This window comes from Canis lupus, chromosome 10 (assembly GCF_048164855.1).
Source record: "Canis lupus baileyi chromosome 10, mCanLup2.hap1, whole genome shotgun sequence".
NCBI lineage: Eukaryota > Metazoa > Chordata > Mammalia > Carnivora > Canidae > Canis > Canis lupus.
This window is the reverse complement of record NC_132847.1, coordinates 23,281,403-23,304,844: the sequence shown is the minus strand read 5'-3', so window position 1 is coordinate 23,304,844 and position 23,442 is coordinate 23,281,403. Positions and strand designations below refer to the sequence as shown.

The 23,442-nt window shown below is 51.1% G+C and overlaps 1 long non-coding RNA gene across 1 annotated transcript in view; it reads left to right on the top strand.

Moving 5' to 3' along the window:
- Positions 1-23,442, top strand: part of LOC140641342 (uncharacterized) — a 91,311-nt gene that overhangs the window by 12,425 nt on the left and 55,444 nt on the right. Inside the window, exon 3 of the long non-coding RNA XR_012037875.1 lies at positions 13,713-13,797. This is a non-coding gene — a long non-coding RNA (uncharacterized lncRNA). The remainder of the gene's footprint in view (positions 1-13,712; positions 13,798-23,442) is intronic.

Sequence of the window (23,442 nt, the reverse complement as noted above, 5' to 3'; positions counted from 1 at the left end):
TAGCCTCTCTGAGCTTCAATTTTGTCTGTTATAAAACTGGGCCTGGAACTTCTATGATAGTGGCCCTAGGGTGGTAAAGAAGTATGAATATCATGTGCCCAGCCCAAAGCCTGGCCCACGGGGAGTATTCAGCAGAGGACTGTCCTTATTCAGGTCTCCTGTCTCCTAGAAGGCAGGAAAGAATATCACACCAGTTGTGGCCTTGGATCTTGAGCTTGGTTGTCCCTCTGTCCCCAGGCTCAGCACACAGCTAGAGCCTCAAAAAAGGTGCTCAATCTATGCTTGTTGAAGGAATCTGAGAACAGCAATAAATTAGTACAGAAGCCATCACTACATATCCTAATAGTATTTGGCCTTCTCAGCCATGTTGAGGCAAAATTTCCCTTGATAGGATCTGTATTGAATCATTTACACACGCCGTGCTGCCTGATGACGTGCACTGTTTATCTACAGCATCAGCTTCATATTGATTTATCAATGCCCATTTTGCATGAGGATCAATGGCTTAATTGCATCTCGGCAGACATGGGGATACAATCCGTGTGCCATTTGGAGCACAACCCCGAGTCGAGAGCCTGCTGAAGCTTCTGTTTGCTCCTTGTGAGTTTGCCTACACGTGGTGCTGCTCTAGTGGACAGTCCCCGAGGCCTGAGTGACCAGCCGTCATCGCTGCTGGCAGAGGTCAGGGAGACCAGGTGGGGTGTGTGTGAAGGTATCCAACTGGATGAAGAGGATTCACTCTTATGGGAAGGGCAGTGGGTGGGAGATGCCTGCAGCTGGTGTGGGCTCTGCTCCCATGACCCTTCCTGGGATGTGTGTTACCCCTTTTAGCCCCTCTGCTCATTTCTCCTGTAGACGGAGCACCTCAGAGCAAGGGTATGTTCTGGTTGGTCTGTCTCCCCAGGATCTGCCGCACACGTATAGGGCTCGAGGAAGTCTGGCTGAGGGCTTGAGGGTAAAGTGCACCTTTCCCTGGGTCTCCCTGCTGCGCTTCCAGGTGGTGTGGGGGCTGATGAGCGCAGGTGGCGGGGCTCGGGCAGTAGGTGGCGCTCCGTCTAAGTCTGCGATCCGGGTCTGGGAGGAAAGGCGGTCAGAGCTTCGGAATTCACCCGACTTTAAAATTAAACAGAAAATGATGATTAAGCATTTTAAACTTTTTTTAACTCTTGAAGTGATATTGAAAAGCTTTGTGTTATGAATGTCATGGAATTGCAATCAATCAACTAAGATAATGTCCACTTATTAAGCCCCTACTAAGTGCCAGATATGGTATTAGCATATTAATCCTGAAGGGAGTACTCTTCCTTGTGTAACATGTCCCCCTGACTAATCTATCTGTATTACTTACCTTTTAGAGGAATACATTGATGAATTGCTCTATTAAAAGAGAATAAAGGTATTTAAAGTCTTTAATGGGAGAGGAATCGCAAAGGAGTTTTTAAGGCTTAGAATTGTGTAGAACGTCAGCACATTATGTTAATTTTTTTCCAGAGGCTGAACAGCATAGAGGAGGGGGAAAAATCAACTTGTTATCATCTTGTTGCACAACCTGGGTAATCTTTGTCTCATCAATGCTAACAAATATACCACTAATAGCAGTTTGTGTTTGTAACAGTGAGATATGCTTCTCTGGAAAATATTATCAGCACTTAAATTATCTTACAGATCACACTCTGGCTTAACAGAGGGTCTTAGTGAAAATATGATAGCAGGTTGCAGCCAATGGGCTCTCTATTTTTGGGTGGGACTGTGGGCTGCTAAAGTCCCAGGCATCTCCTCTCCACCTGGGGGAACCTGGGGGAGCTGACGGGGTCTGTGTGAGTGGAAGTGGTGTCACCTTCTGTGGGACAGGCAGAGTGAGGGGTGGCTGTCAGCAAACTCCCGGCTTGGTCCTGCTCGATGTGTCTGTGTCTGGTCCCTGCTCTTGCCTCAATACCAGCGCAGTGCCTGGCACACCTACGGGCCTCAGCAATCCTGGAGGACCCAAGTGTTTAAAACTACAGAAGATGTGGGCAGAGAGGTGTGACTAGACAAGGTGCCATTCAGGGGCCCAGTCGGCACTTTTCTGTGTGCCTGGGCTACCTCTTGAAGCCACGGGCCGGAAGGAGCCCAGGTTCAGGCACATCTGAGGGCAGGAGAGCTCTGTGGTCTGAGGAAGCTGGTGACTGCAGTTGGTATGGTGGGGCAGGACATGAAGAGGAGGAGGACAGGCTTTCTGGCAGGAGGAGGAGGGCATAAGCAAGACTCTGAGCAACCATGAGGTTGGGGGTGTCTGGGCCAAGGGGCAGGGCAGGGCAGGGTGGGGAGGCACCTGGCTCCATGTGTCCCCAGGCTTCTAAACCCTAGGGGCACCTAGCCCAAGACCCACTTGCCATTCTTTTTGTCCTTGGAGAAGGAGTGGGGCTTTTCTGTGCCCACAGATCCTATTCCAGTTCCGAAAGAGTCATTCTCCATCTGCAGCATGAGGGGCAATATCAGGGAAATTTCAGGAACCTGCGGCCCCCCAGACGGTGATTCTGTGAGCCTGTTTTCCCTGCAGTGCTCACCTGGTCTGTGGGGGTGCTGGTCAGGCAGGGTGCTGCCCCCAGAAGCTCACAGTCCCGTGAGGAAATAATCAGCACATGGGGTATCATGGTTCACACCAGAGCCTTGGTGTCAGCATCTGTGTCCCCTGGCCAAGTGTAGAGCCTGGGCCACAGCCAGTCCTGGTCTTGGTCTGAAGAGTCCAGGGGACATTCCTGACCAAGGTTGGGGGCTGCAGCAGGGCCGTTTCATGCTTCAGGTATGAAGAGGCTGGTAAATAGGAGGGCATTGTGGGTGGATGCAGTGGCAAGTGCTCAAGGCTCAGAGGTCCTGGGTGCCCAGGCTGTCCAAAGTATGGGCTGCAGGAGAGGGGGCAGTGCCTTTGAGGCCAGATCACGAGGGCCTGGTTGCCACAGTGAGGTGCCTACAAGTGTTCGTCCTCTGCTTTCCTGCTTGGGGACCTAAGCAGGCTGTGCCCAAGTGGGGTGGGATCCTAAGGGCAGAACTACAGAGACCCCCAAGGCCACAGCGACCCCTCTCCTGGCTGGCTGGGTGGGCCTAAGAACTGTTTAGGGGGCAAGGGGCTCCTGTCTGCAGCTCAAAGCCAGGAAGAGGCCTGGCCTCTTGGCTTGCAGGCAGCAAAAGTGACTCCAAACCTATTCTGGAAGGAAGAACAATCCATGGTCTAATGTGAGTCTCCTGCAGGGCCAGGGGCTGCTTGTTGGCCCATTGTGCCCCTTGGTCTGGGCTGGCGCTGAGGCTGCTGGGGAGGAGGCTAGAATGTGGCAGCCTCTAGGCCCAGGCAGCCCTACACTGTGCTGCGGCTTCATAGATGTGCTGCATCTGCATGAGGGCTCTTACTCAGCTTCCACAGACATCCCGGAGTCGGCCACAGGAGATGTCATGAGCTCCAGGGCTGGTCGGGGTTAGGCCCTGAGAAAGGGTCCTTTGGGTGGCAGGAGGCTCCAGGCCCTGCCCAGCCCCCCTGTGTGCAGCGTCAGGTGTTCTGAGGGCAGAGGTGGGAAGGCAATGATGGAGCTCTGTTCTTGGCTTACAATGATGAGCCTGAATGCCCTGCATCTGTCCTGTGCCACCGGAGGTGGTTTTCCTCTGGGCACTGCAGTCAGAGGAATACCCAGGATGGGATGATGCCTTCAGGGAGAGGCCTGAGAAAAACAACCATTTACTATGCAAGGGAACAGGGGAGGGGCCCCAGATGAGCAAAGGGGAGAGAGCAATGGTTAGTGCTTAGCCTGAGAACAGAACTGGGAACAGCCATTTTTGTCTGAGTGACAGCATCTGAAAGTCCCCATGGGGGTACCCCAGGCCCTTCTGCTCTGGCTCTGGCCATTCTGCCCTCCTCCCCTCGCCCCCAGGTCTTCCACTGCCTCCACTCCCCTTCCCTGGCACCAAGCCCTTTGTCAGGAAATCTGTCCTGGCTCTCCAGAGCAGAGGGGCTCCGCCAGTGCCTTCTGGACTCCGGGCTCACCTTGTTCCCTGCATAGGAGGCTCTTTGCACCTGTCTCTCTGCTTCTTGCTGGTTGGGTCTCTGGGGGTTGGGACCCCACCTAAATGGGCAGTGTGGTCGCATCTTGATTCTTACCTTGGTTGCATCTGCAAAGACCTGATTTCTAAACAAGATGACATTCTGAGGTTCTGGGTAGTTGTGAATTTTGGGAGGACCCATTCAACCCATTGCAAAGAGGGGCCCTTGTTTGTTTATATTTTTCTTATTTTTAAAAGATTTTTATTCATTTATGCATGAGAGACACAGTGAGGGGCAGAGACACAGGCAGAGTGGGAAGCATGCTCCCTACAGGGAGCCCAATGAGGGACTCAATCCCAGGACCCCCGGATCACGCCCTGAGCCAAAGTCAGACAGATGCTCAACCACTGAGCCGCCCAGGTGCCCCCGTTTATATTTCTAAGTCTCTTTCTGAGGTGGTAATTATCCTATGAGCCCAGTTACCAGTGTTTTCAGAACCAGGCAGGGGAAAGGGGCTGGGATCACTTGGTAGGTAGGCTCCTACTTCATTTATTTTCATTATGGGCCTTCCACTCAACTAGGGGGCACAGAGAGAAGACCTTCAACCTGCCAGCTTTCTGCACAGTGTGCCGTGCAGTCCCTGGCTGTGTAAGCCACGCAAGGGTGGTGGTGTGGATCTTGTTGTTTTTATATAGATTTTCAGGCAGTCCTCCTGGTTTGAGTGCCACCTTCACTCCTACTCTCAGCAGTGCCTGGACCCTCAAACTCCAGGACCTATGTAGCGTTGAGGATGTGCAAATCCACTGCTTTAGGCTTTCCCTGCTGCTGGCTTAGACCTGGTTTTCTCTGGTCCTCTGTGTCACTTACCATCTGGTTTCCAGCTTCCCAAATTTTGATGCTATTTGTCTTCTATTTGGTTTATACCTTTGTGGGTATTATCCCTTTACTGTCACTCTATTAAAATCCATCAGTGGACTCTGATCACATTTAGAAGGATGCTTAGAGTCTGCCCATGGCCAGCTTCCCAGCCTGGGCTTCCTTATACATCAGACACCAGCCCTTCCGTGTTCTGAGTTCAATCTTCAGAACAACCATCCTAGAGCTCTCGCCCCTTTGTCTTTTTATCACACTCATGGACAGGAACAGGCTTCCGTGCAGGGCTCTCTGTTCAGCTGAGGAAAGCAGATACACGGCCATGAGCTCCTTTTGATGTTTCCTCTCCTCTTCTCCTACTTCTGCTAATTTCTTTTCTTTTCTCCCCTTTTCTCTTGGAGTCTGACCAACAGAGCCTGGAGCTTTCTGGAAGGTTTCCTGGGGAGACTGGGGGATGGAGCCCTCCTCACTGAGGCTTTAAAAGGAGGCCACACAACGTCTTTGAGTTCAGGTTTCTATTACGCGTGTAGAATGTAGAAGCTGGTGATCATCTATGAAAATTCAATAAACCTTGAAAACAGCATCAGAGTTGATATCTGTAATTTAAAATAATGGATACTAAGAAATTGTTTCTCATTTATCTCTACTGCTGAGATTGTGGCATGAAAGAGACTTCATTAGGCGTAGGTTTTTTTTTTTTTTTTTTTTTTGAAGAAAAAATAGTGTCATTTATCTCCATCAATGATGGATGCAGGAGGTAGCTGATGAGGCTGATAAAACCCAATCAACAAAAGCCTTGGTTCTTTCGCAGTTTGGGATAACAGAATGGAGCCACAAAAATCACAGTGGGAGAGGCATGGAAACTTAAAGTCTTGTTCTGATGTAAAAGTACCACTTTGATTTGTTAGGCAGCACACCTGGCCCGAAGCATTGTTCAGAAATTAGGGGAGGAGGAGGGGGTTGAAACATGATTTAGCCTCAGGTTGCATGTGGTCAGAACCTCTTCTTCCTCCAATGTTCCTCTTTACATTCCAGGAGCATTGAGCTGAAGCTGGAGTGCCTATGAAGGTACCAATGCTCAGCTCCCAGGGTGGGCTGTGATTGGCTGGAGAGATGCCTGAAGGGTGTGTGTAGGTATGTGCGTGTGTCTATGCATGTGTGTGCGAGCATGTGTCTGTGTCATGTGCAGGCTTCTCCCTAATGAGTCAGGAGGCAGCATTTCTCTTTTTGTAATATTTCCACTCCGAAATAAAAAATCTCAGAGTCCAGTTCCTGCAAGTGACCAACTGGCGAGAGGAAGACCATGCGTGTGAGGGGGATTGATCAATTCCCCTTTTAGGAAAAAGAGTACTCAACATGCCAACTTAAACTCTTTCACAGTCCCTGCTCGGCTGGAGGTGGAGGGCAAGGCCTGAAACTGAGTCCAAACCCACAGGGGCCCTGGAAGGGGAGGTTCCACTGAAGCCACCAAGTCTGGATTGTGTGATGGTTTGAGCAGATGCTGCTTTTGTGCTGAGTGCCAGGCATGGTGCTTCCCAGAGCCATGTGGGTGTGACAGTGATGCCAGATGATCCGGGGCACCTGTAACCCTGCGGGCACCCAACTAGCAGAGCTTCACAGAGCGGTATCCTACCTTGTGACCTCTTGCCCTCCTCCACGTTTCACTCCCACCTCCCCTTCTGTCTGGGGGCACACGCTGCTTGTACTTCTGATGTATTTTAGATGCAGGGCACGTGTGTGAGCCTCTCTTCCCCTATGTGCACATGCGCACCTGTGTGCATGCACACACATACCCACCCCCCTTCTTGAAAGAGGAAGCCTACATCCAGCTACAGAGCCAGGGACATCCTACTGTTAGGACACGGATCAAAGAATGCTAATTGATCAAATATTAAATGCCATTTAAACGCTGCACTGAATAATTTACCTTTTCTCATGTGAGCAACTTTGCAGCAACTGAAATAGGAAGCGGGAGTTTTCATGCTGATAACGGTGTTAGCAGGGGAGGGGAGGAGATGTTTGTTTTCCCGAAGTGTTGTGAAATGTGTGAGAACCAAAGTTTTCACTTATTAAATTCAGCCCTGTAGGAATATGGTGTCAAGGTTTTCCATCTCGACGTGATTTTTAAAGAATCAGGTGATGGGGATATGGAGGGTATGGAGAGGAGGAGGTGGTGAAATCCTTGCTAGGAGTGACCACTGATGCGGCCAGGGACGCTCTGCCTGGAGATGAGGAGTGCAGAGAATAAGGGGAACCCCACTGCCGTAGGTTGGAGTATAGACCCCCAAGATATCCTCGTTCTCATCCTAGGGGGGCTGGAGCACATTCTCCCACCCAGCAAGGAACATTGCGGAAGTGATTCAGGTCGTTCAAGGCAGGGAAGTTGAAGTGTATTATCCAGGTGGACCCAAGGAAATCACGAAGGTCCCTTAAGAGACAGCGGGGGGTTCAGAGTCAGAGAAGGAGGCATGCTAGTAGAAGCAGGGTTTGGGGTGATGCCACCATGAGCCAAGGAATATAGGCAGCCTCCAGGAGCTGGAGAGGGCAAGGAATGGTTGTCTAGGGCCTCCAGAAGGAGCACAGTTCTGCTAACACTTAGCTCTTAGCCTTGTGTAATCCGTTTTGCTCTTCTGACTTGCCGAAGTATAAGGTAATAAACTTGCGTTGTTTGAAGCCACTAAATTGATGGTAATTTGTTACAGCAGCAACGGGAAACTAATACATATATACCTTTGACTGTCTCCCTGCATCTTGCTGTGTCTCAAAAATAACACCCCACATCTAGTCCTTTGGGGGCAGATATTTGTTACTATAATTACTGTTGGTAGCATCTGGAAGCACTTACTACGCGCCATGCTCTGTAGCAAGAGCTCTTCTTGCATTAGCCTATTTAGTCATCATGTCAAGCCCATGGTCAGAAACCATTGCCATCCACACCATTTTAGTTATCCACTGCTACCCAACAAATTACAGTTCAAAGCCCAAACATTTATTATCTCCCAGTTTCTGTGAGTCAGGATTCTGGGAAAAGCTTAGCTTGTTGTTCTGGCTCAGGATCTGTCATGAAACTCTCGTCACCTGCTGTCAAGGTGTCCACTGGGCTCTGGTCATTGCAAGGCTTGACTGGGGGGCGAATCCATATCCCAGCTCACTCATGTGATGATTGGCGGCCCCCAGGCTCTCTATTGTTGGCTGGAGGCTCCAGTTCATTCTCCACATTCTCCAGTAGCCCTCTGTGAGGGTTGTTCACAGCATGGCAGCTTCTTTCTCCCCAGAGTAAGGGATGAGAGAATGGGACGGAGGGAGAGAAAAGGTGGGGTGGGGGAGGCAGAGAGGTGAGTGAGAACCCAAGATGGAAGCCTTGGTCTTTCTCTCACTTAGTCTCAGAAGGGACATTCTATCACTTCCACTGTATTCTGTTCATTCGAAGCCAGGAATGAGATCAGCCACACTCAAGGAGAGGGGATCTCACAGGGGTGTGAAATCAAGAGATAGAGATCATTGGCAACCCTTTTAGAAACTGCCTACCATCCCCACTTTGCAGATGGGATAACTAAAGTCCAGAGAGGTTAAGCTTGTAGAAGCTAGAGCTGGGATTGGAATCCAGCTCTGAGCTCAGAGCCCATGTTCTTAACCTTCAAGCTGTCATGTTTCTCAGCAGCCGGAGTGTGTAACTATTCCTTCCTGTGTTATTAAACACTCCTGCCACCTTCACATCTCATATTAAGGTCTCTCCTTAGGGTGCCCTTGGCCCTCAAGGATACCTGAGACCTAGCATGGACCACCATGTACTGCCGTGTTTGGTTTATTGTCTGTCTGTCCTGCTGGATGAGATGGGGAGCCGAGTGCCAGGTGGATGCCTCTTTGAATGAATGGAGAATGAAAAGCAGGAAGGTTCAAAGAAAGAAAGGAGTCCTGGCAACATGGGGCCACCGAGTGAAGGGTTTGCTGTGATGGGGGGACTGCGCATGGACCTCTGTTTCTGTTTGGTGAGCTCTCTGTGTGAGCTTCCCCTGGGGCCACAGAAGCTTGCCTCTCCACCAGCCCTTCGTCTGTCTGGTACCACGTCTGTGGATGCCTCAGCGGGGTGGGAGGAGGGGGCAGTGTTGTGGGGCTAGTGAGCCATGAAGGGCTTGTCCTGGGGAGGAAGAGGATACAAGGCCCTGTGGTGGTGTTTGTTAGACATCTCAGGTATGTCCTTCCCATTTCCTTTTGGGAGGACAAGAGAGAGGAACAAAGGGAACAAAGCTCAGGGATCTCTAGAAGGTCACATCTTCCCACAGTAGGGAGGGGACTTCTTCCTCATTGATTCAGCACCGATGCCTTGATGCCTTCTTCCTTAATGTCATTTGTTGGGAACTTTTAGGCCAGTGGTTATCAAAGTGTGGTCTCTGGACCAGCAGCAACATTAGTTGGAACTTGTCAGAAATGAAAATTCTCAGCCCTCCCATCCCATACCTTCTGGATCAGAAACTTTGGGGATGGGGCTGAGCATTCTGTGACTTAGCAAGCCCTCTTGGTGATACTGATGCGTGATAAAATGGGAGACACGTGCTCTAGGCCCTTAAAAACCCTTTCATAGCTTTTGTATTTCTTAAAATAGAAATTACCCTAAGTGCAAATCTTCACTATATGAAGGTATTGGAAAACCCAGGAAAACAATGGGACGTCTAAAATTACCCAGAGATTAGTATTAACTTACTGGTGTGTGTCACTTCATCGTTACAGGATTAGGTGCATACTGATAAATGCACCATTTAATAAAGTTGAGATTTTACTATAAATATTGCTTTGTATACTGCTTTTTAAACAATTCTCCATGTCCTCAACACGTGTCCATGGCATCACTCCTTCACAGCTGCATACTGTTCCATTGTGGGAATGTACCATCACTAATCCGTCCCTGGGACTGACGCATCCGCTGACGTTCGCTGTGAACTCTGCTCAGATATAGCCACCGTGTAAACAGATGGTGGGCAAAATCAGTGAATTTCTTCATGTCTCTGTCCCTCGGAGGCTGGGAGCAGTGGGGAAGCTCGTGAGAATACAAGGATGGAGGCCTGGACACAACCATGGCAGTGAAGAGAAAGGGACAGATGAAAGGACAGATGCCACGATTTCAGCGAGTGCCCAGAGCGGGTTTTGGGGAAGAGGGAGGCAGAAATTCAGAGTCTGTGTGAGCCAGAACGCACTGTGATAGGAACACATCTGATGCTAGTTTTGCTTGGGGAATAAGCCCTCCCAAAACAAAGCCTCTCTTTATATGCACAGAAAAATGTGTGGAAGGCCATAAACCAAAATGTTAATGTAATTTCTGAGTGGTGATGTTATGAGATATTTTCATTTTCTTCTTATTGCTTATCTATATTTTCTGAATTTTCCATAATGAGCATCCATTACTCTTGTAATAAAAACAATGAAAAGAAGACAAGAGGAGTCGGGAGGAACAGTTAGTTGACTGGGGCAGAAGATGCTGGAAGGTTCTTTTTGGTTGTGCTGGGTGATGGCTCCATGGGTGCTTAGAAGGGGAAGCAGGTCAGGATTGAAGGAGTGAGTTTGTGAATTTTTTCTAAGTGCCCAGGATGTCAAGGGCCTGACAGGGCATTCTAAGGCTGGGATAGGGCCATTGACCTCCTGTTAGTGGATCAAAAGACCCTGACTGGCTCAGAGAAAGTTCTGGCAGGGAGGGGCTCTGTGGCCAGTGCAGTGAACTCCCAAGCCTGGCATGAGCATGTGTGTGCGTGTGCATGTGTGTGCGTGTGTGTGCACGGAGGAGGGCATGGAGACCAGCCCTGATTGGGTCTCTGCTGATCCTGGGGAGGGCCTTGGTGGTCAGGAAGGCATCTGAGCCCGGAATCCTCTTCCAGGTGAGGCTGATCAGGAGGGAGTCAGGACTATTAGCCTCTCCCTCGCTTGGGCCTTGACTCCTCACAATGCCCTGTGGAAGGAGCCCCGAGAGACAGCACTCAAACGAGTTTCAGTGACATCTCATCAGATGCCGAAGGGGCTGTGCTGGTTTTTTTTTTTTTTTTTTTATTCATTACTTAAAAAAATTTTTTTTTTTTTTTTAGTTCATTACTTCCAATTATGAAAGGGGTTTTGTGGGTTTTTGTCTTCAACCTAATTGAACCATTTGCCCCCCTTGTCTCCTCCGTGCAAAGCATCTTCACCCTTCGGTGCAGAAAACACTAGAGAAACCTTTTTTCATTTGAAGGAAACATTTCTCCTTGAAGGGCACGGGGGAATCGAAGAACACTGCTGGGCTTGGTTGGGGCGGGTGGGGGTGGAGTGGGCCGAAGCTGAGGCTGCAAAGGCTAACATTCCTGGGGTCCCTTGAGATCTGATGCCAAATCCTAGAATGCCCGAGTCCTTCAAGGAGAATGCACGGGCTGCTTTGTTTGCCTGGGACCTGGAGGCTGCTCCACAGGGAAAGCTTTAGCAGGTTGATGGAGGGCCCGCTGGCTGGAGGGACGAGGGATTAGTTCTGAGACAGCAGATCTCTCCCTCTCTTCCCTCCCATCCTCCTGATAAGATTTCTGGGTTGGAAAAAAAAGTGATGATGGCTGGAGCTCATCCTTGACAGAGGCTTGGGGTTTGACCTTTCCAAAGGTTGCAGTACCAGTAGTGGCTGAGGGGCTGGGACGTGAGGGGCGGGGTGCTAGGAGACTTGGTGGGCTTCTGACACGGGCAGCTCAGCCTGCACTCGGGTCCCCCGTTTGCTTTGGGGTGTTCTTCCTACAGCAGTTCTGCGCAAGTCTGATTTCAGAAGCCATGCAATCCAGTGAGTGGCGAGCAGTGGGTCTGGGGAGTAGGGTGCCAGCTTCGCGAGGCCAGTGCTCCCAGGACCTGGGAGGCCGCGGTTCCTGCCCTGAGTGGGGGACCCCTCTGCTCTCTCCTTCGGCTGCAATGAGCTGGTGTGGGGACTTGTGTGACATCTCCCCAGACCAGAGCTCAAGTGGAGGTGGCCAGGCTAGGAGAAGGGAAGCTTGGAGAGTGTCTTGACCAAGTGGGTTTGGGGTCTTTGATTACTTTGTTCACTGACTTGTTTGGATGTGAAGGAAGATGGGGAGAAGGGGCGTAGGAGGAACAGTCTGCTATTCTGGTGTGGCTGAGGGAGACAAGGTGGGGATTGCTCTGGGGTCCTGTCTCTGTCTGATTACAGAAGGTGGCTCTTAGGCTCTGCTCATGGAACCTGACCTTGGCTCCCTGTGACCTGTCTCCCTACCCCTGTCACATGTCCCTGGTGCCTTTTACCACCGAGGCACCATGAGATTTGCTGTGGGGTTGCACACATGAAGAGACTGTCCCTAATGGCCAGGAGTGGGCTGGTTAGCAAAGAAGATGTCCATGACTACCTAGGCTGCTAGCAGAGGGTAAGGAGGGCCTTAGGAGAGGTGCTTCAGGGTGGGCAGGAACTTTGAGTCAGGGAAGGCTTGAAGGCTGAGGAAGCACTTCTGGGTTCTATAGGATTTGACAGGGAGACCTTCTGAAAGTGTTCCAGGTTGGGGACTAGCAAGGGAGAAGACTTGGAGGTGGTAAGGGGAGCAGGAGTGGGGAGAGATTCAGGGCTGGAGCCAGGGGGAGTGAAGGGCAGAGATAAAGCTGGGGCATCAGAGGAGTCCCCTGAGAGGATAATGGGGAACCTTGAGTGCTATTCTAGCAAGTTTGGTCATCGGACCGAGGAAGAGGAGACCCTTGGGAGGTTTGTGAGTTTGTGAGTGCCTTTATTAGGGGTAGCTCCAAGATATAGCTCATTTGATAGACTGGCTACTGGGTCTGGGGCTGGTAGTGGGGTGAGGGAAGGAGCAGAAAGAGGTGCTTTGGCAGTAGCTTGGGGAATGGGTGCCCATTCCTGAGCATTGCTATGGAAGGCATGGCCAGTGATAAGTCACCTATATATGTCCCTAGTGCCCTGTCTTGTCTGGGCCTTAGCTTGAGAACTGGGGGGTCCTAGTCCTTAATGCCATTGTTAACTCTGTGCTGAGGGATTAGAGCCTCACCCCCCAGCCACAGCTGACACTGCTGGCTCCTCTCCTGTCTTGCAGGACAAGGAGCCTCCTGATTCCTTATCCTTGCCCGGATAGTGCTCAGCCTGGGCCCAGCCTGGAACTGTAAAGCCACCCCCTGCCAACCCATCCCTGTGCTCTGCTACCCCTGCCCACGGCCCCGAGTGTCAGGTGTCAACACCCCAAGAAAACGTCTGATGCTCTAAAGACCCTGCCAGAGAGAGGGTGAGCCCAAGCATGGCAGGGTGGTGGGGATGGGGGAGCCCAGGGCTGGCACTTGAGATGTGTCATTGTTTTATTAAAGTTTAAAATTTAATAAAACAAAATTTACGGGAGATGTTCCAGCTCCACATATATCATTTGGCTTCTCGCTGATGCAGCATGTTGGGCGCACAGCTGTGCTTCCCCATCTCTGGACATCAGAAACGGAAGACTTAGTGGTTACAGACGCCTCGTGGGGATAGGGGCTGGCTGGTGGCGAGGCTCACACTTGCTCTGGAGTGGGACAGAGTTGGGTGGAGGTCAGGCGGGCCAGGGGCACACCTTTGGTGCTATTGCTGAAGACCTCAGGCCTCCACTGGTGCACCTAATGTCTCTGTCTTCGCTGCAGCAGCTTGTCCTTGACCAGGTGTGGAGGACACACTTACAGCCTTTGAAGACTCACACGAAGGGAGTATAGCAGAGGAACCAAGGGATAGGTTGCAGAGCCGACGGCAGGATCGCAGCTCTGCTGGTTACTTGTGGTACTTGTTTCTGAGTATGGAGTTGGTACTCAGTAAATGCTAAATAAGTGGTCATTTCTTTTTCTTTTTATTCTCGACTAGATGCTGCTGGGCCTCAGGTCACAGCCCCACAGAGCCTTCATTGAAAAAGAGGAGGCAGGTTCATGGACACTGGAAATACTTAGAGGTATGCTAAGTACTGAGTGGAACTCGGTGTGTGTCTATGTAATCTGGGGAGGCTTCTAGGAGATTTTTTGACTTGGTCTTTTAGGGGACCAGGGAGGATTTCACTGGAAAGATCAAGAGAAACCTGACAAACACCATCTTAGCCAGGTGACCAAGGTCACCATCACTGGCGATGAAGCATGTTGACGGTGTGTACCCTGCCTGTGAGAAGCACCCTTTACCTCCCTCAAACCCACCGCTTCTGTCTGATCATGAGAAGAACTTCGGATATGTTCCTGTAGTGAGGCATCCTACAAAATCCCTGACTAATACCCCTCAAACCTGTGAAGGCTGCCAACAACCAGGAAATCCAAAGAAACTCTTAGCTGAGAGACTAAGGAAGTGGCTAAATGTCATGAGATATCTGGGTTGTGATTCTGGAATGGGAGAAGGACATCAGATGAAAACTAATAAAATCTGAGTAAAGTATGGACCTCAGTTAAGGAACAAAGGACCTAAGTTCATTTTCTCTGAAACAGAGCATCAAGGAAAAGCTGAGTGTATTCTTTTTTGGATTGCGGGGGAAGATGGGGGTGATGGGCAGTAGGGGGTATTCTTGGAGATTGAGCTTTAGCTAAGGGCTGGAGTTCCAGGCCTCACTGATGCTAATGCCAACGACGAGGACATTGACAATAGTAATATTAGCAACAGTGACTAACAAACCAGATGTTGGCTGACTAAGGCAGATGTCTATTGGCTTGGGCTCTGGCCTCCTTGGCTTACCTCTTAGAGCATGTTTCTCAGGCTGACAGCCCATCAGTAAGGCTTACTGACAGCTTACCCAGCACTGGGCAGGGCTCCTGACCTGCTGGAGGTCACAGCATGGTGGGGAGACAGGCTTCCGCACAGGTTGGGATGAGTGTTGTGGAAGGGAGCACCACCTTAGCCTTAGTGGGAGGATGGCAGAAGGGGAACCCCTCAGCTGGATGCTGAGGCTGAGAGTCATGAGCATGTGCACCGGCCTTCAGGAGAGGGTGACACTGAGGGTTGGCTGGGGGGCACCTGCGTAGAGGCCTCCCCTCCTTGGATGCAGTCATACCCCTGGAACTGAGCCTAGCTCCTCAAAGCAGCTGGGTGGCAACAGTTTTTTTAAAAATCAGAGAAACGATTACAGTTTGGCCCAGATTCCCAATGCAGAGGGCACAGCAAGGCATTTGCATGAAGGCCTTGGAGGGTCTGGAGCTCTCTGCTGTCATTTGTGGCTCTCCTTTTAATCACTATTTATTTTTAAATATCTGTCTAATGTATAATACAAGCTTAGGCTCTTGAGGCCTTCGTCTCCTCTTTCAGCTCTGTTTCTGAAATCCCATTTATGGAGGACAAATAGCTTTTGGGTACAAGAGTCTTTGCCTCTTCAAAGAGGCAGTTAGTGGGCTGTTCTCTCCTGACTGTCTATCTGCGGTTAGGGCAACAAAGTGAGATTATTTTAATTCCATTTAAACTCTCTGGAGGTCTGGCTGTCGAGGGAGGCAGCTGCTGTCTTTGTTGGCTTGTTTTCCTCCTAAGCGGTGTGTTTCTTAGGGTTGGGGCAGGGAGGGTAAGGAGATGGCACCAGCAGGGGGTCTGTCTCTGCCTCTTGGCCCCCATCAAGGGAGCTGGGCCTAGCATTTCTCTGAACTTCAAAGAATCTCTCAGCAGGATCTTTGTGGTAATGACTCAGGAGGTTATGTTTACAGAGTTTGAGTATTTGTGTATGTGAGTGCCCCAGGCCATGTGCTTGGCTGGATTTGTTAAAAAGCACACTCATTCTGTGGGTCACACTTAGTGGAGTACCAACTGGACCAGTCATTGGCCATACAGTGGGGTAGTAAATCCTAGGATGGGGGAAATATGGGGTATAGGTTGAGCTCTGAGGAGAGGTACCTGACCAGGTCAGGGAAGGCTCCCTGGAGGAAGTGGTACCTAGACTGAGCTCTGAAGGATGAGTCGAGGTTGTCTTGCTGATACTTTCTTCCTCCAGCAGAGAAGCATGGGGCATAAAGTCTGTCATGGGCTGATCTGCTACCTTGAGAGAAATGTTCTAAGGTGGGGATGTGCCCAGACCCATGCTGCTCAAAGAACTGTGAAGGGACAGTGAGGGGCTGCTGGCCTCAGAGTCTGCCTGGTGATGGGGTTGTCTCAGGCTGGTGGGGTGGGGGGTGACAGTGATCCTTATACTTAGATCCTTGGGACTAATTAGGAGACAAAATAGTTTGGGAACAAATGGTAGGTATCTCCCAGCAAGGAGGACTCAACCAAAAGGTGATATAGGGGGGCCTTCAGGGACCTCAAACTGTCTCTCCTGTGAGAACCCTCATCGGGGGATCATTGGCTGTGATGACGGGTCTCAGATTTGTAGCCAGGAGTGGGCTTGCTTCCTGGCTGGGGTTCGGAGGACTTCTGGGCACTTTCTCAGATGTGGAGATTGTGAAGCTCTGTGGGGTATGACGAGATAGTCCCTTGGCTTGGTGTCTGGAAGCCCCTGAGACACTGGTAGCAGGTTCACTGGCCCCTGGGAGAGCCAGGCCCTTGAGCCATGCGTGCAGCTGGGCCAGGCACTATGCCCTTTAGTGCCCCAAAGGGGGAGCCAGGGCCAAGCGGTTGGCCCACATGGTTCTGTTAGCGTGGCAGCTAACAAGTATTGGAAAGCTCAGGTCCTGGCTTAGGGATTTGTTGGGTTATATTGTCAGGTCTCTTAGCTTGGCTTTGCCTGTTTCTTCTTTAGTTTTAAAATCTTAAAATGTTGGTAACTGAGAGCGTATGTGCCATTCAGTGGTTTGCCAGGCGTAGGCTGGTATTTCAAATTTTGTGCCCCCAATGTACCCTGAACTCTGCAAAGTATCCCCCCATCCCCATCTCTCCCAGGTCCCTATTGGGCCTCAGAGATTCAGGATACAGAATAACCACCAGGGCCTGCCTTGCTGGTGACTTCTCAAAGCACTGGAAAAAGTCAGAGCAAAGGATGTGAAGATGAACCTAGCAGCAAGCACCTCAGAATAGCTCCTATGACAGCTTGGGATGGGTGGGCAGCACTAATTTTATCTGCCAGCATTTCCTCGATTCACATTGACAGCAAAAGGCCAGATCCTTCCTTCCTGGTGGTTTTGGAGTGGAGGTAGAGCTGCTACCTGCCTATCCAGCCCCCAGGCCACTCTGTGTGAGGGTAGAGATGCCCCTGTTAGAGCCCCTTGGAGGGCTCATGCCCTACCCTGGGTTGCTGGGCATTATTGCATGAAGATTCTCACCAGTTTTATGTTTTGCAGGGAAGTGAAAAGCTTCAGATCATCTTTTAGATGTTGTTGGCAAGCAGTAGAGCTGAGGTTCCTAGTCTGGACTTTCACTGCATTTAGCAAGTGTTTGATATTTCGCCACTGCAGTTGGACTAGATGTTGGGGAGAGGGTGGGCTGTGGTGCAGTGGGTGGTGGGAGGGGAAAGATCTCGAGAGAAGACCACAGCCCCGCTGGACAGGAGTGTGGTAATGACACTGACACCAACATTAGGGTCTGGAGCAGGTTGCAGAAAGGCTGACCCTGTGGGTCGTGCTCGCTGGAGCAAGCATCCCAGTCTGAATTTGGGGCCTCCAGCCAGTGTGGGACTGGGGGGTGTCCCAAACCCAGGCAGACTCCTCCCTGGTGGACTTGGCCACTGACAGCTGCCATGACCAGTAGACAAGAATTGATTAGCCAGAAAGTGCTGGAGGAAATCCACATTTTTCTTCTTAGTGATCAGGTCTTGCTCTCACTTATATTTTCTGTAAGATGAGCATCCAATGGGAAGAGAAATATGGTGGCACTCAAGCCTGTTTCCTCAGCCCAGGCATTAATAATTCACCCCCCTTTTTCTGTGTCTACACAGAGCTTCACCATATGACCTTGGTCATTCTTTAAAGGTGGCTTGGTCTTTCCTTTTGGGGATGGTGTTGAAGACCTCATTCTGTCTCTCCTTGATGGGGGAGGGACAGCCCTCCCCTAAATGTCATGACTCGGTGTCCTCAAGCAGGAAGGGTCTTTTTGGTCACCCTCCTGCCTTTGCCTTCCCTTGTAACATTTGGGCCCATGGGGTTGGCAATCCCTGGCCCCATGGATGTGCAGGGCCAGGCTGTCTGATGACCTTTTACGTTTTATAAACGAGGAGGCTGAGGCTCAGAGAAGAAAAGGAACTTGCCAGAGGTCACCCAGCCGGTGGGTGATGGAAGAGGGTGTTGAGCTCAAGGGTGTGATTCCAGAGGCTGCACTCTTAACCATTGTGCTATGCAGAACCCTTTAGGAGCTCAGAGGGAGGCAGGCAGCCCAGCCAAGGGGAAGGAGAGAAAGAGGCATCACCGGAAGCCTCCTTGCGCTCTGTTCTGGTTATCAATAACAAACCACCCACACTCCATGCTGTAAAACTACAGTCATCTTCTATTATCATCTTTCCTGGTTCTTGGGGGTGGACTGGGCTCATTTGTGGGTTCTTGTTCTGGGCCTCCCGTGTGGTTGGTTGCCTATGGCAGGTGGTGGCTGGTGGGGAGTCAATGCCTGGAAGGCTGCCTCACTTACCTGGCTGGTGTTGGAGGTTTTCCTACCAGCCAGGACGTCAGTGGAGACAGTGGCCTGTCTCCACAACCAGGGCTGTCCCACGCTTGGCAGCTGCATGGAGAGAAGGGTGGACCCGAGAAAGTCAGGTCGAGATGCATTGTCTTTTCTGATTTAGCCTGGGGAGCAAGTGAGCATCACTTCTGCTGGACTGTCTTCACTGGGTGTGAGTCGCTAAGACCAGGGAGGGGGGTATGTGTTCCCGCCTCTTCATGGTTGGGGGTGTGGGGGGTATTGAAGAATTTGCAGAGGGTTTCCCGTAAACCCAGGATGAGACCATGACTGGAAGGATCAGTAAGAAGGTGAGCAGAACAGGAGGGAAAGAGGGAAGGTGTCCCTGGCTGAGGGCAACATGAGAGCAAAGGTTTGGGAGGGATATGGGAGGGTGGAGGGGTGGAGAAGCCCCGGAGGGTGGACGCATCTGTGCAGGGGCGCTGGGAGGCTACAGCAGCAGAGTGGGTGTTAGCTGGAAGGGGGGGCCGCTCACGGCTGGCTGTTGTGGTTCAGTGCTCATGGGTCTATTTCCATATAGACCTCACCCTTAAAACAGAGCCGGTTTGGTGAATTCCTACCTGGGCCTTGAAAACACCGGGAGGCAGAGCAGGGCCCATTCCTTAGGCCTCAGGGCCCCTGGGCAGCAGCTCCAGGCTGGGAGGTTCACAGAGGCAGATCCCCTGCTGAGTCCCTGCGTTGGTGGTGCCTTGGGGGTCTGCGTGTGCTTTGCTCCCCCACTTCTGGTGTGGTCCTCCCTCCCACCCCTAGCTGGGTGTCCAGAACCAGTATGAGGGAATAGCCCAGTGGGCAATGGGGTTTGCTTTAACTGGGGGAGGGCAGATGAAAGGGAGGGGAGCTTCTGAGAAGCTGAAAATCACACCCTCTGGGTTGGCTGTGAATCCCTGCCGTTCAGACAAGAGTCTGCTCTGCACTGTGCTCACCCGTGAGGGGCTGCTCCTGTGCTCCTCCCTCCCTTGCACGTTTCTCAGTGCCAGAGCCAGATGCTTACGGACCTGCTTCTCCATTTGGCCAGGAGTGGAGGCTTGGGCTTAGGGAAGAGCTAGCAGCCCTCCAGGGCATGTAGGAGAAGGGGAGTGGGTACCGACCCATTGTCTATACACAGAGGCAGGTGTGTGTGTGTGTGGGGGGACTGCACCGCCTGGTGTAATGCCCTCTCCTTGTGTGTAAGTGGAATTTGTAAACATGCTGGACAGCACTCCAGTGATGATGTTACATGGTGTGATTCTCTGAAGCAGCAGACTGGAGACAGTGTTTCCTATGGGCTCTGAAGGGGTAAGCTGCCCTTTGGTGGAGAGGGCCAGGTGGCTAGGACCTGAAGGCAACCCTGGCACATGATCCCTAGTTGATAGCCAGGAAGGAAATGGGGATGTCAGTCCCGATGTGCAAGGCACTGAGTTCTGCCAACAACCTGGATGAGTTTGGAAATGGATTTTCCCCCAGTCAGGCCTCCAGCTAGGATACATCCCAGCTGACAGGTTGATCTTGGCCTCTTGAGATGCTAAGCTGAGATTTCAGACTCTCAGAAGTTCCTAGACTTCTGACCTCCAGAAGTGTGAGGTCATTGGTAGGTATTGTTTAACTGCCAAGTCTGTGGTCCTTTGTTACCCATTAGCAGAAAACAAATACAGCAGGCAAAGCTCATGTCTGGGTTGTGGGTGGCATCTGGGCCCTGGGCAGTGAGGGTTTGCAGGGAGGGGCTGTGGCTCAGGTGTGAGGTGCACTGTGGCCACGGTAGCTGGGTTCCGGTGGCCAGTTCTGGACCACTAGGCCTCATGGATCACTTCCCGCAGAGCCCCCAGTCACATGACAATCCACTTTTTATGGCCTGGTATAGCCACATTTTATTGTCGAATTAGTAGGAATAACAGCAGCATTTTAGTGGCTGATTGGGAGCCGTATATTAGCCATCGTATTAATAAGTGCACAGTGACAGGAGACCAGAGAGAGTGAGGAAATGAGACATGGTATTTATCCCCAGTGAAAAATCTTTTTTATTATTAAAGACACTGGGTTAACTGAGGATAGATTTAATGCCTGCCAGTAATTTTATTGGATAATCAGCAACCCAGGGTCCCCACCGCAGCCTGAGCTCTGGAACCCTCATCTAGGGCCATTGGATTCTTTGGAGGAACCATAGGGCTGGGAAGTGGCAAATGTGGGCACTTGCCTGGGATTTCCTCCTGGGTCTGGAGGGGGGCAGGCAGAACCTTCTCCAGGAGCATCTAGCACTAATCCTGAGGTTCCCATGTGAGACAGGGCAAGTCCCTCATCTATTTGGAGATGAGCAACATCAGGTCAGTGCAAGTTCTGCGGGCTCTGAAGAGAGGGGTCGCAGAGAGGCATCAGAACAGGTGCAGGCCTACCCTTGACACCAAGGGGAGCCGCCTGGCAGAGGACCATGCAACTGGAGGGTCTCATGTTCTGGGGACAGCCAGCTTCCGTATGTCACCTTGTTTCTCTGGTGGCTAGCTATGTCTGGTGCTCATGGCCCAGCCCTGGAGAGGATAGGTGTGCCTGGCTCTGGCTGGAGGAGACTCATAGCCAAGGCCCCGGGAGGGAGGAGCTTGGGCTGTGGCCATTCCAGTGTCTATTTCGGTAGAGCCTGCATTCTGGAAAGAGGACTGCACTGAAGAACCCTGCAAGCTCTAGGCCTTGGAACACCAGAGAGGAGGGGTAGGGGATAGAGTATGGGGCAGGAGGGAGAGGCGCAGCATCTGGAGCTGCCAGTAGCTGGAGTCCCAGCCAGGTCTGCTTCCTATAAATACCTAAGCTCCCTCACTGCTTCTCTATGGCTCTCCTCTGAGGATGCGGCCTTTCTGTCCTCTAGGGCTTCTCAGGTACCCTCATCTGACCCTCTCTTTGTACCTTCTACCATCCACCCTTGCTCCTGCCATAGACTCTGGGAGGTAGAAGACACCTGGTGGCAGCTGAGGGGCTCTTGTGGCACAGGGAGTACGGCATAAGAGAAAGAACATGAGCTTTGGTGCACAAATGCTGTCGGTTTGTACCCCACCCTGTGCTGTGCTGGCTGGGTGACATTGACCCCAGGGGCAGTGATTCACCCTGAGTCTTACTATCCTCTGCTGCCAGAGACCACCACCACCTCTATCTCTCAGGGAGTGGTTGTGAGTATGAAAACAGAGAATGAACATCTGTTAAGGGCTTTGTAGACTCTCTGGCACATAGTAGATGCTCAGTATCAAGAATGTTATTTCTAGAAGGACTTAGACTCTTGTATTCTCAGGGGGAACTTCCTGGCCCATATTGAGGTTAGTTTGCTAACTTGTTCATTCTTCAAGTGTGTGGTTCTGGGGGTGGGTGATACAATGTGTGGCAGGTAGCAGGTGCTCTGTGAGTATTTATTGAGCGGATGGCTATAGAGATTATAGACCAAGTTCCCCCTCTTGGGGAATTCAGTCTGCGGGGGTGTGGTGGTACTTGTGAGTGGAGATATTCTCTGGTTTTCCTCAAGCTGGTTGATCTCACTTTGGTGTCCAGTGCCAAGGAAGCCTTGATGATGTCTCTATTGCTGTGAGCCAGAGAAATTGCCTCGTTCCTGTGTAGCCTGACATTCTTTTGACAAGAGATCTCAGGGAGAGGTGACTGTGACTGTATCCTGTTTGGAAGTGCAGACCTCAGCCCAGTGGCGGGGGTAGGTGGAAGCTTCAGACACAGACAGCATTGGCTTTGCCTCCTGTGGGTACTAGGAGCTCTCCACTCCCACTGCCACCCAACCATGCAGTTTCCCTGCTTCTGTCAAGCCCAGAACAGATATGAAACAGCACAGCCAGTGCTCAGTTGGGAGTGGAGAGGTGAGCAGTCATCCCTGGGAAATCCTCCTGTGCTGCTCTGGTGGTCTTACACAGGGTTTCTGGGGGTGGCCGGGTTGGGGGGCTTCCAAGAAGGATAGGATCTGGTTCACTTCCCCTGGTGCTTCAGTTCCTTTTGGAGTTCAGATCCTTGCCTCTGGATTGTGTCCCCCGATCTCAAATCCTGTGTAGACGGCTGGCCTGGCAGTGTTCTGGCTTGAATAGCCAGCCTTGGAAGTAGTCCATAAAACAAAGATTGGCCTGCTGCCTGCTGCCCTAAAATTCAAGAGAGCAGATCGAAAAGTGAATGCCTGTAGCTTGCTGGGCCTGTGAGCACGTGGAGGGCGTCTCAAGGGTCCAGGAGCTGGCAGCCTCTGGGGGCCTTCACTTTCAAAGGTTAACAGTGCAGAGACCAGCAAATGTCCAGGACCCTGTGATGGTTTAGCAGTTCTAGAGCCGAGGACTGGAAAATTTGTGTGATTGTTTATTGCCTCCATTTTTTATTATCAGCAAAACTTTAATTACAGCTCTCACTAAACCTACTACCTTCTGCCAGCGTTTACAAGGCAATAAATTTCCCCTTCTCTCCTAACACAATCTGAACCTCCAATAGGGAAGTGCATATGCACTGGAAGATATTGATTCCCCAAAGAAATTATAACAGCATTTGTTCTCAAGTAAACACACAGAGAGACTATTATAACACTGGGGAAGAGTCGATTGTCTTTGCTTTATTAAACAACTCAGCTCTCGATTGGAAGCACATCTAAATTATCAAGAGATTGGGAGAACAGATAGACAGTGATGCCTGGAATGAACCTTCGAGTGGGAGGACTCTACTGCAGAGGTGAGCAGGCTTTGTCTCTTTCTCCTTCCTCCCTCATCAAACCCATTTGCTCCTCCCCCCCTTTGCCTCTGCAGTCCTTTAGCCCTGAAGGGGCATTGATCGTGGCTCTCAGCTAGGGAGTGGGCAGCTCACTACAAGCTGGCAGAAATGAAGCTTGCACAAGGCCTGCCAACTGGCTAATGGCCCCATGTGTATTGGCAGACAGTAAACATGAGCCTTTTAAAAACTTCTTGTTGTGTTACTGGCAGGTGGAAAAGGTTGATGCATTCATCAGCCTAATTTGGAAAATGGTACACGGCCCATCTTCTTGCTTCCCAACACCCAGAAATGCATCCCACTGAGCAAAAGAGTGATCAGCCATGACCTCGTTCCCACTGGGCAA